Genomic DNA, 13,589 nt, shown 5'->3' on the forward strand with positions numbered 1-13,589 from the left:
AGATTTACATTTGGGCCACCAAAAATGTACTTTTGCCAACAGAATAAGGGGCTTGACACCCATGCAGCCAGTTCTTAAAAATGGTATCATCCATCCCTGTTAATGTATGCAATTTAGGCAAAAGAAATGTTGCTTTTTCTAAAAAAGGAAACCTCTCTTTTGTATATTTACTATTGTGGTTTAATGTAAAGCAAAAGTATTTCTTATCCAATCACTCAATTAATCGATGGAATAATCGGTAGAATACTTGATTATTAAAATATGCAGCCCTACACAGGATAAAGAGAAAATTGTAAAAAGGAACCTCATTGCAGGTTTTTACCTGCTAGGTTCTATAGGTAATTTTCCATAACTGCGGCATGTAAACAATTTTATTCAATGACTGAGATGAATGCACTGTGGGAAGATCAGGCTTCAAACTGTAAAGCATTCACATATAGTTTTCAGGCGCAGTCGAGGAAATGATAACAAGAAGCTCACAGCTGAATTCAAACCATTGAGTAACGATGCAATTACAGGTCATTCAAAAGCGGTAACGCTGTTCGCTTCATCTCTTTGATTTGAATGGGAACCAGCTCCCCTCTGCCCTTTTACTCTACATTCATTAAATCTCCTTACATTCACATTTGGCATTAAGAATTCATGTCTCTCAAACTTTCCCACGTGTAACATTTTCAAGGATCACACAAGAGACTCACTTTCTCTGAGTTGTTCTGCTCCCGAGGTGCCTTTTAAAAGGGCGAGCGGTTTCTTCTCTGTTGTTACAGAGCGTACAAAGCTCACCTCTGCTCAGTGTACACTGTCACTGCGAGGCAGGAACGGTTGACTGACAAGTTTAATGTGTTCAGGGCGTCAGTGGGATGCAGTAATGAGAATGGAAGCATATAGGAAATCCTTCAGCTCAAAGGTGTTAAAGCTATTATTTCCCCTGCGGCGCTTGGATCTCGGGAGTGCAAACAACACATGAAAGATTGGTGACGTGTGTTTTGTGGGGCACAGGAGCCTTTACGCCCTCCTTCATGGAATTCCCCAACAGTCAATCAATAATGCAAGATGTCTGTGCAGCTCAGAATAGCTGAAGCTTCTACCTGCTCTCTTGTTCTTTCTCTCCAGAGAAATGGCCTCCATCTGAGCCAGTTCAATACCAGACGGAGTCTGATCTGCGATCAATTTGACGTACCTGCAAAGAGCCAGATCGCAGCTTGACCATAGACTGTTGGTTCTTTTGCTTTACATACAGTATATGTTTAAAGTAGATGACCATCGTCCCTTTATGTGCCCAGTAGTCTCGCATTGCCAGACCTATCTCCACAACGCTGTGGGGTAAGGTATGGCTACACCACATATATATTCTTTGATAGAAGGAAAAACGCTTGTTTCTTTAAACCAATCACAATTGCCTTGGGTGGCGCTAAGTTCTGGACGCAGCAACGGTGGCTCTGCAAAAAGGTCTCGGGATGGAACTTGTTTTGGTGAAACATTTGCACCCTGCAAAAGAAAACATCACATCAAATATTAAATGAAGTTAACTGTTCCCACAATACAGTAACGTGAGCTATTTAAATTAGCTGAATACGTGGTTAAACGTCATTTGCCCCAGTGTATCGCTTTTCCTGGCAATGTACTTCAGTTGATCCAGACTATGTGCCCATAAATGCTGCTGAAAAATAATTATTATTTGTATAGACGGGAGCAAGCCGGTCAGTGATCAAAGCTTTGTGTGTGAGGCTGGTGATCACAGATGCATATGGCTGCTCATTTTAACAGCTGCCAGTAGAAATAAAGATAAGACAGCAGATTTGGCTTTCTTGTTGCTTTTAGAGCTTGAAGAGATTTTCGAAGTCATTCAAAAAAGAGCCTGAGCACTACAGTCTAAAACTGATATTCATAAATCTGCCATTTTGTTTAAATAAAATTGTAATTATGTTTAATTATTATTAATTATAATAATGTTCAGGTTTTTTCTGTTATTTGCAGTCTGCATTTATACAGGATTATATACAACAACAAAACATACAACAATACACAATATTTGGAGAAGTGGGGAAAAAACTGCAGCGCAGTACCACATAATAAACAATGTTTGATTGATTATCAAGTTCCGAAGTCCTGTCATGTACAGAAGATACCACTGTGGTGAGGTCATCGCAGTGTTGGTCGTCTTTCATTTAAATGCAAATTTCTAATATGGAAAGTTCTTCACTTGATCCCAAACTATTCTGGGACCGTAATTAATGTCACTTCACATAGCCTACTGTATCTGCTATTCCATCCAGTGAAATTAACAAAAAAGGGTTTAAAGTATAGGTTGATGTAGCAAATGGGAAATGTTGTAATGTCTTTATTTTATTTTATATTTATTTATTTATTTATATTTTAACATGATACCAAAAAAATACTGCACTCTGCTTTTGGATAGTCTTTGGGAAATGTGAGGGGAGAATGCAAACATATTGATATATCAAGCTATTAATATTTATATTAAAATCAACATACATTTAAATGTGTTATTGTAGGGAAGTTTAACCATCAGTGAAGATGAATTTAATGAGTCAAAAGCTGAGATGGTAGTTACTGCTACTCTAAGAGCCTACTTAGCTTTTAGCATAACTAGTTAAGCGGTTTGTTTTTGTCTTCTCCGTAATTACTGACTTTAACTGCCTCATTTATTTATAAACTGAATTAACAATGTGAATTAACAAAATGTATGTTTTTTTTAATTACAAAATTTAGTTTTAGCTAAGGCTACTTTAACAACCTAAGCTAGCTTACTCTTGCTAGCCCACAGATTATCACAGCAGAGTGCAGTTTGATTTTTAGTAGTTTGTATTTTGTCATCACTGCAAGTTTTACAGGCTTTTTTTTCAAAGAATTCTTTAGAGCAGAGGTATATTGGAAAACAACATGGTTTGCAAATCCTCTGAATAAGTTAATGTCATGAATAGGCCAAAACTTAAAACAGAAAAGAGAAAGGCTGATAATATCTAAACCAAACACAAATGCTTCAGACACAGTGGAGCATCCCTCTGTGGCCCTGCCTAGCTACAGTCTTGCCTCTCAATGTCATGGCTTTATTAGGAAGACAGCCATCTCAGATATGTAAACATTGGTGTCAGGCAGACAGATGGAGCTGGGGATAAGAGGAAACAGTGGTGTGACTGGAGACATGCAGCAGCCAGAACATAAATGTAATGGAGCTGCCATGCCTATCCATTTGCTCTTTAAAAGTCTTAGATAATGGACAAGCTCTTGCATCTTCAGTGTGACATTTAGATTTTGCTGACATTTATCCTTTCTCTTTTTATAACATGTATTTGGAGTGGTTAATGCTGAATTTATTCTTTCTCTCCTCTTCTTACAAGGGGGATAGACAGGCACACAGTGTTGTTTTGAGTCACTGTGCTGCTTAAAGTCTGCATGTGAGTGTGAGGCACCTCTGAGTAAGGGGTGTCTGAAGTCGGGCCCTGGAGGAAACACAGTGACCCTTGGGTTCAAACCTTTTCCTCTGAAGTCAAGTGTAGGAGAAGTTTTACAATCTGCCCAAAAAGGTCAGCTACAGTCTGAAAGCCATGAAAGCTCTTGTTTGCACTTTGAGATTTAATACAACCTGGCCCTTTTAAAAAAAAACTAAATATAGATTGTGATAACAAGACTGGAAAGTGACGTTTGCTTTTTTCTTTCTTTTTTAACTAGCAGGAGTTGTCCAAAGATAGAAACACATACTTCAATTTGTTCAGTCATTGGACAAGTGCTCTGCAGGAGATAATGTTCTATAGCTGCTGCTGCTGCTTGGCCAGTCCACCGCATGGAGGGATTGATGGTGAGGCCAAAAGAGAAAGCTGAGGAGGTGGGTTGAAGTGTGTGATGTTTCTGTTGGCTCGCAAAGAGTCTAGCTGGTATGCTGATGTAAATTACACCTGTAACTAAGATCAATTAATCTCAGCCTTAAAGGAATAAGTGCGACATTTTGGGAAGTATTTGCTTCCTTGCCGAGAGTTAGAGAAGTTTTTGCACCATTCTCATATTTGTCTGTTAAATATGAAGCGACACCCAAAAGATGGTTAGCTTAGCCAAGAAATAGTCCGGCACACAACCCTCCATTAAACCACAACGTGCCATTTTTACACTTTGGGTTCTGTACGAAATAAACAAATTAGATAATAAAGATTTTAATATGTTATTATATAACTCTCGGCAAGAAAGCAAATGCATGTTTCCCAAAACTATTCCTTTAACCCATTCAGAAAATACACAGCAACAGCAATGAACAAGCACTGACTGTAGGCTACATTTAGAGCAAAGAATTGGAAAAAAAATTGGAAGTGTACTAATTCAGAAGAGGGTGAAGTCTTGGTGGCATATGAGAACAAATACATTGTGAAGATGAAAACTGCAGAGAAATATTGTACTTATATTGTGTGAATAACAATGTAAACATAATTTTGGTGAAAGCTAAATATCCAGAGGGAGTCTCAGGAATATGATAATTGATGGTTTTGCATCGAAGTAAGGAATATGGAATTACAGCATAATATTATCTTTGACTGAAAAGCCCTGTGGTTTCTCCCAATAGCTGTAGGCGATTGGCAACAGGACAGAAGGAGGAGCCAGCAAGATTACTGCATGTTATGGAGGTATTAACTTCGGATTGCAGGTTTGGCAACCATTGTTTTTTTTGTGAGCATGGATGTGGTGTGGTGCAGAATAGTAATGTTGTGTAAATGTTTTGTATGTTTAAAAGCCTTGAGCTGTCAGGGGAGATTTAACATCTGTGTCATTAGAATAAGCACATTTTCAACTGTAATTATTTTTTGTCTGTGTTTTTATAACCTTTTAACATTCACCAGGGTACAAGATGATTACAAGAGATGGAAACTTTAGCACTTTAATTATAAGAGGAATATAAAAACACTTCCAGTAACTTGCTTTTACTCAATGATTAAACACCTATAAATATTACACTCCACAGCCACCAAACATTCATTACTGTCATAATACAGTCCTCATGTGATAACTCCACCAGCGTACAGAGTTTATCACTTTCTGTATTGTCACGACCTACAGTATAGCCTTGACTTTGTGCATTGACAAGTATTATGTTTGCAAGGTAAACGGTCCTCTCTGTCTGTCAACCAGCACATTCATTCACATTAAAAACACACAGGCTTTACTGAGTGTAGATAATACAATATAGAAAGTACACAATTCTTTCAGCAAAATCTGCACTTTGTCTATTGTAGATCAGGGTAATATGGCCATAAGCCCTTTCACTTTATTTGGCATTAGGAAAGCAATGCCAAATAACATACAGGAGATGGCCTTTCATATAGGGATTGTTGCTACTGTATACTGTTGACACTCAAATAGGGCTGAGCTGACTGTTTCCATGACATTGAATGCTGGCTAGCACATTAATGTTCTGCAAAAAGTATTTTTTTTAAGTAAACTGTATATTATAATTTGGACGTGTGTGTGTCGTTTGTGTAAAGCCTATTTAAAATGTACATTAATAACATTATTATATATTATGTAATAACTGTTTTGTGCATGGTGTAAATACATTAATGTATGCACTGAAATTAAAAAAATGTTAATTTTGTCACATAATGACAACATGTAGGAATCTCACTGATCTCAGAGGTTAAAAAGGCTGACAGGATATCTCTATCTTTTTAGCATTTTTCATGGACACAATGTAAAGGCAATCGTGTGAACTGTGTCACTTGCACGTTCCCACTTAGTCACTGTTCCTAAATATACTGTATCTGCCATCCCCCCCCATGGACCCAAAATGAGTCTTAGTTTCAGCAATTCACAATTTCACTTACTCTTTTCACTGCATGACATTGTCCCAGAGTTCAAAGTTGACAGCGACTGTGTGAACCAACTCAAAGAAGGCGCAAACATTCAGCTTGTGTTTGCAGTGCACATTCAGACAGAATGTTATCGTAGCACTTTTGCAAAACGTATATTAAAATATCAAGCTCTAAACAGCCCCTTTATGCTACCTGCCCAGCACCAAAACAGCAGATCCTAGCCTGGTGGACATTTTTGAGCATTTAGCCGCTAAAGAGACAGATATGAGTTGGTGGAGAGCAAAACAGAACTGAAACAAGAGTGAGTTTTGGGCTGACATTCGTTGGGTGGCAAGAAACACGACTCCAAATCAATGCTATTTTTTCTCTCTAACTGCTGGATGTGTGAATAAGCAGATTCATAAGTTTGTTAACAAGTTTCGCCATATCAACTTAAAGCCAGATAATATGTCAGTGTCATATTTACAGCTTGTTTCCCCTGCTTCCAAGTGGTCCAAAAAATGATTGGAAGTTTAAGTTGCACTATCAACTATCAGGCATAACTGATGAAACAGAGTATGAGAGCGTTCGCCCCATGTTGGCTGAGTCCTGCAGCGGCGCAGGTTCGAGTCCGACCTGCTGCCCTTTGCTGCGTGTCGTCCTCCATCTCTCTCCCCCTTTCCTGTCTACCCACTGTCACTGTACAATAAAGGGAAAAGCCCCCAAAAAATAATCTTAAAAATTTAGACATAGTTATGTTGCTTCTTCCTACATTGTTTGCCTATCTTGTTTACTGATACTGGACTGTCAGTTCATTTTACACTAAATGCAAAGAAAATGACATAATGAAAATTTATATTTTGTTTTGTTTTGACTGCACACTCACAAATTAAACTGTGTGTAAAACTGTAAATGGTGGCGGACATTTCCTCATCTAAGTCGCCCATTTTTCATACAGTATCAGCTTTCCTTTAGTTGCAGCCTCTCCAGCCTCCCTGCCTTGTGTGTGACTTTTTTGTGTGTTTAACAAAGTGTTGTTAATGTGTTTCAAAGACTTATTTTTATGGTTAGGAACACAGTAATGAATACCAGAGGAGCATCCCCTCATTTATTTTCCAGCATTAAACAATCAATTTACCGTATTATTATCCTGTGTGTGTGTGTGTGTGTGTGTGTGTGTGTGTGTGTGTGTGTGTGTGTGTGACCTTGCTTGTAATCTGCCATCTGGAAAAAATATTGTGCACAGCCTTCATACGAATGAACAGTGGAAGAGAATGACTTGCTGTAAGTTGTATGTTTATAAAATGCTTTAGTTACACTCACCAACCAACCCCTTCCTTCAACAGCTGAGCTAAACTTCTACGCCATGCTTTCCCTTAAGAAATAAAGAAGTATTTTTTTTATAATCCATTGTTTGTGAAACAAATACGTTGGAGTTTAACCCGGTGGACGAGAGGGTCGCCTCCCTACGCCTGCGGGTTGTGGGGGGGAAAACTCTGACTGTTGTTTGTGCATATGCACCAAACAAGAGTTCAGAGTATTCGGCCTTCTTGGAGACCTTGAGTGGAGTCCTGCATGGGGCTCCAGTCGGGGACTCCATAGTTCTGCTGGGGGACTTCAACGCGCACGTGGGTAATGATGGAGACACATGGAGAGGCGTGATTGGGAGGAACGGCCTCCCTGATCTAAACCAGAGTGGTTGTTTGTTGTTGGACTTCTGTGCTAGTCATGGATTGTCTATAACGAACACCATGTTCGAACATAGGGATGCTCATAAGTGTACTTGGTACCAGAGCACCCTAGGCCAAAGGTCTAAAGGTTTATAATCGTTTCATCTGATCTGAGGCCATATGTTTTGGACACTCGGGTGAAGAGAGGGGCGGAGCTGTCAACCGATCACCATCTGGTGGTGAGTTGGGTCAGGGGGTGGGGGAAGACTCTGGACAGACCTGGTAAGCCCAAACGGGTAGTGCGGGTAAATTGGGAACGTCTGGAGGAGGCCCCTGTCCGACAGACTTTCAACTCACACCTCCGGCGGAGCTTTTCGTGCATCCCTGTGGAGGCTGGGGGCATTGAACCCGAGTGGACAATGTTCAAAGTTTCCATTGCTGAAGCTGCGGTGAGGAGCTGTGGTCTTAGGGTCTTAGGTGCCTCAAGGGGCGGTAACCCACGAACACCGTGGTGGACACCGGTGGTCAGGGAAGCCGTCCGACTGAAGAAGGAGTCTTTCCGGGATATGTTATCCCAGACGACTCCGGGAGGCAGTTGCAAGGTACCGAAGGGCCCGAAGGGCTGCAGCCTCTGCCGTGAAAGAGGCAAAGCAGCGTGTGTGGGAGAAGTTCGGAGAAGACATGGAGAAGGACTTTCGGTCGGCACCAAGGTACTTCTGGAAAACCGTTCGCCACCTCAGGAGGGGGGAAGCGGAGAACCATCCAAGCTGTGTACAGTAAGGATGGGACGCTGTTGACCTCAACTGAGGAGGTAATAGGGCGGTGGAAGGAGCACTTTGAGGAACTCCTAAATCCGACTAATACGCCCTCTATGGTAGAGGCAGAGCTGGAGGATGAGGGGGGGGATTGGCATCAATTTCCCTGGTGGAGGTTGCTGAGGTAGTTAAACAACTCCACAGTGGCAAAGCCCCAGGAATTGATGAGATCCGTCCAGAAATGCTTAAAGCTCTGGGTGTGGAGGGGTTGTCTTGGTTGACACGCCTCTTCAACATTGCGTGGAAGTCTGGGACGGTGCCTAAGGAGTGGCAGACCGGGGTGATGGTTCCCCTTTTTAAAAAGGGGGACCAGTGGGTGTGTGCCAATTACAGGGGTATCACACTTCTCAGCCTCCCCGGTAAAGTCTACTCCAAGGTGCTGGAAAGGAGGGTTCGGTCGATAGTTGAATCTCAGGTTGAAGAGGAACAATGCGGATTCCGTCCTGGTCGTGGAACAACGGACCAGATCGTTACTCTCGCAAGGATCCTGGAGGGAGCCTGGGAGTATGCCCAACCAGTCTACATGTGTTTTGTGGATCTGGAGAAGGCGTATGACCGGGTGCCCCGGGAGATACTGTGGGAGGTGCTGCGGGAGTACGGGGTGAGGGGTCCTTCTCAGGGCCATCCAATCTCTGTACGACCAAAGCGAGAGCTGTGTCCGGGTTCTCGGCAGTAAGTCGGACTCGTTTCAGGTGAGAGTTGGCCTCCGCCAGGGCTGCGCTTTGTCACCAATCCTTTTTGTAGTATTTATGGACCGGATATCGAGGCGTAGTCGGGGTGGAGAGGGGTTGCAGTTCGGTGGGCTGGGGATCTCATCGCTGCTTTTTGCAGATGATGTGGTCCTGATGGCATCATCGGCCTGTGACCTTCAGCACTCACTGGATCGGTTCGCAGCCGAGTGTGAAGCGGCTGGGATGAGGATCAGCACCTCTAAAACGGAGGCCATGGTTCTCAGCAGGAAACCGATGGAGTGCCTTCTCCAGGTAGGGAATGAGTCCTTACCCCAAGTGAAGGAGTTCAAGTACCTTGGGGTCTTGTTCGCGAGTGAGGGGACAATGGAGCCGGGAGATTGGTCGGAGAATCGGCACAGCAGGTGCGGTATTACATTCAATTTATCGCACCGTTAGTACGAAAAGAGAGCTGAGCCAGAAGGCAAAGCTCTCAATCTACCGGTCAGTTTTTGTTCCTACCCTCACCTATGGTCATGAAGGCTGGGTCATGACCGAAAGAACAAGATCCAGGGTACAAGCGGCAGAAATGGGTTTCCTCAGGAGGGTAGCTGGCGTCTCCCTTAGAGATAGGGTGAGAAGCTCAGTTATCCGTGAGGAGCTCGGAGTAGAGCCGCTGCTCCTTTGCGTCGAAAGGAGCCAGTTGAGGTGGTTCGGGCATCTGGTAAGGATGCCCCCTGGGCGCCTCCCTAGGGAGGTGTTCCAGGCACGTCCAGCTGGGAGGAGGCCTCGGGGGAGACCCAGGACTAGGTGGAGGGATTATATCTCTAACCTGGCCTGGGAACGCCTCGGGATCCCCCAGTCGGAGCTGGTTAATGTGGCCCGGGAAAGGGAAGTTTGGGGTCCCCTGCTGGAGCTGCTACCCCCGCGACCCGACCCCGGATAAGCGGATGAAGATGGATGGATGTTTGTGAAACCCAAAGTCATAGTTTTTGCTAGCCAATATTGGACAACACAGTGCTGGGTAACCCCCACCCCATGTTTTTTTATGTAGGTTGCCCACAGACATTTACAAAGGTCTTAATGAAAGCACAACTGTTGATTTACTGTTGCTATAGGAAACGCAGTTGCTAGTGCACCTTTATACTTTGCAGAACCCGGTAGTAAAACATTATTTATCCATCCAAGAAAGATACATTTACAAGATCCTCATGAGGTTCTACAAATGCATTTGCTAGTCCTCTTGAAGTCAAGTAATACACAAATAACATTAAAAGACACTGTCAATGATGTCAAAACAAACTCCTTTGAGACAGAATTGAACTAATATAAAATTGGTCGAGGATCAAAAAGATAAAAGCATCCAATATTTCACATAAAAACAGTACTTTAACTTCTGATACTTTAAGTATTGAACATAATACTTCTGTACTGTTATTTAAGTAGGATTTGGAATGGAGAGCTTGTAATGGGAAATTTAAGATAGTTGTATTGGTGCTTTTACTTAAGTAAAGGATCTGAAAACTTCTTTCACCTTTTGTAAACTTAAATTGGCAATTACTAATTACAAATTGCATTAGACGAGTCGATGCTGGTCAAAGTCAATCACATACATCTTCACTTTCCAGACAGACACCTACCCAACACTGAACAATATGACAAGGCTGCAAACGCTGTCTTTATTACATTAAACAAAAGCATGAGTCAGCATGTTATGCCCTTTACCCTTCCCCTCTGCCTCCCTGTTTATTAATTGAGATACCTGTCACCTCTTATCAGAATCCCATGTGCCTGGTTTTAATTTGTGTGCCTGCCTGTCAGTAATAATAGCAGTGACACACCGCGGGGAGTCAGTCAGTATAAGCTCACTCGGCTGTGCTGTTTCAGCTCTCTGCAAATCTGATACATTTTCACACTCAATTTATTTCATCGCATCCCAAAGAGAAATCGGATTTGACTGCAGCATGATGGGCATCCTTGGAAGAGAACTACAAACCAAAATAGATATAACCAAAGCTGTTGGTTTCTCTGAAATTTAACTTCAGCTTTCTACCTTTTGTTCACTCCTGTATCTACAGTTCTGTTCTACTTATGCCCTACTTACCCTTAAACATACAATGCAGTTTAATCAGTCACTGAACCAAAATGTAGCCAATTTTTGCCCCAGTGTCCGATGTATTGCTGTAGCAACGCAATACTGGGTTAATTTTAACCAATACCAATGAGTAGAAAACCACTGGGTCACCAATCAAACCCAACACAAAGGGTTGACCCAGTGTTTTTATTTATTTTATGTTGGTTTATTTACCCAAACTAAAATATGGTTTAGTGGCACCAGTATCCACTATAGCTCTTTTTAAACTTTCATGTCACCATTTGTTACAGATTGTTCAATTATAATGAATTACTAATATGTCTGACAGTTAGTCAAAATAACATTATAATAATGATGATAATAAAAATAATAGTTTTAGTTTGGATACATAACCCAACAGTAATAATAGGGAACAACTTGGTATGTTGTTACTGGGTAAAGTTACCCCAGTATTGTGTTAGTGACCAAACTGGGTCAATTTTGATATTATCATTATTATCTCCCATTCCCCATCATTTAAAATCGCAGCTACTTGTTCATCTCGTTTACCTTTTGAATATATTACTTTAATACTAGAGACTTTCTGGAGAATATATAATGCCTTTTTAAAGCCACACGACTCCCTCTGGTCACACTTTTCGAAATGAATTCCTCCCTTGTGGAGATGAATTAGATTATTCAGAGTGTAGTGACAAATTGATTGGAGTGATGCTGAAGCAGCATGTGCACCACTCTCTGGAGGGACACGTAGCGGGAAAACATCCCGTTTCATTTGCAGCACTCAATCTCATATTTGTCACAAAGAAAAGTGTGTGTATACGCAAGGACACACACACACACACACACACACACACACACACATACATACAACATGCCATAAACACATACACACACTTAAGCCAAGGTGCATTGATTTATCTATTTCTCTAAAACTGATTTATGTCTTTTAATTTGCCCTCTCTTTTTTATAGGCGGGGGGTAGTAGGTATCATTGAAGCAGTTTTGTCATGTTGCCAGGCAGCAGCCACACAAAGCCGCATTCATTCACCATCACCACATCAAACTACACAAAAAAAGAAAAAAAATGTCTCATGTTGTTTTAAAGCCTTTAAAGCTGTTACTGCAGATGACTGCCCGACGGTATCATCAGCCCATCAGGCTCATACAAATAGATGGCTGTGCTTTGACTATGGCCTGTCTCTGACCTTAGAGAGTCATTTGTCTGGTCTACCTTTTCATTTATTTAAAATTATTATTCTGTCTCAGTTTATCCTCCAGTACTCTTTGACCTCATCTCTCTAAAATGTTCCCCCATTTACTCTTTCCCCCCAACCGCCTCCTATTCGTCCACATTTTAGTCAAAAATGTCTCCATAATCGTGCCTTGAATAGATGCCTAACACACCTGTTTGCATGTCCCCACCTGGGGTTTCTTCGTTAGATTACTCTGTAATTGATGGAGGCAGATGTAACCTGAAAGGCAGAACATGAAGACTTAATCTGTTCAGTCTAATCAACTCACAGAGCCATTTCACTCAACAGTGCAGCTGCCTGGAGTGCACACATTCACAAACACACATCTTATAATGTAACATAAGGATATGTCATGGAAAGAAATATCATGAGAAGCTTTTAAAGTCCATCACTCTTCAAATATACCTTTCATTTAGTTGTCAGGAGTGCAGGAAAAATGACTTTTCTTTCTACAATAACACACTTTGACAATTTTATCTGAAATGTTGTTTAGATCTGAGAGAAGTATTTAAGTTACACATGACATGAACACCTTGTTCTGTACCTCTGGATTCCTTTACAGAATAAAAAGGGCTGTGTCCTTGTTAAACCGGTCTCTTGCTTGAAGTCAAAGATACCTAGGGGAAAATATTACCCAAATTATTGTCTGAGCAACATAATCTACCCAGGGTACAATACATATTTTGTGGTAATGCTTCAATTCTGCAAACAAATATAATCTTCCAGAAAAGTTCTGTATGGCTGATATTTTCATCTTTTTACTTTAAGTGACTCAAGCGTACTCTCGGTTCCACCCGTCTATTGTTTGACCTTAAACAAGAGTTTACATCCACGCTAACGGCTATGTGAGGCTGCCGAGCTAAATGCTAATGTTGGCATGCTCACACGCTGATATTTAGCAGGTATAAAAGTGACGTTGATTATAATTCATCCTGAGGGAACATAAATATGTGATCCAAATTAATCTAATAGTTGTTAAGATATTCAGTCTAAATCAAAGTGGTGGCCAGTAGCATGGCAACAACTGACAGATATACATAACAGTCAACATAACAAAGATGTTACGCAGAGATCACACTGACAGTCATGTTTACCAGTACGAGTTAATGTGATGAAATATTGTGAACACTGAAGTATTTGGCTTCAAAGTCAGACACTGAAATTACTGGCACAAATAAAACAGTCACCTCTGAGTAAGTCAGTGTCTGCACACTTGATGAGCCAACTTGTAACAAGTATCCTTTCTAATCCATTCTGAATCCTGGTGGAGTGTTTTATCTTAACCTCAATGGC

The sequence above is a fragment of the Sander vitreus genome, chromosome 16 (genome assembly GCF_031162955.1).
Source record: "Sander vitreus isolate 19-12246 chromosome 16, sanVit1, whole genome shotgun sequence".
NCBI lineage: Eukaryota > Metazoa > Chordata > Actinopteri > Perciformes > Percidae > Sander > Sander vitreus.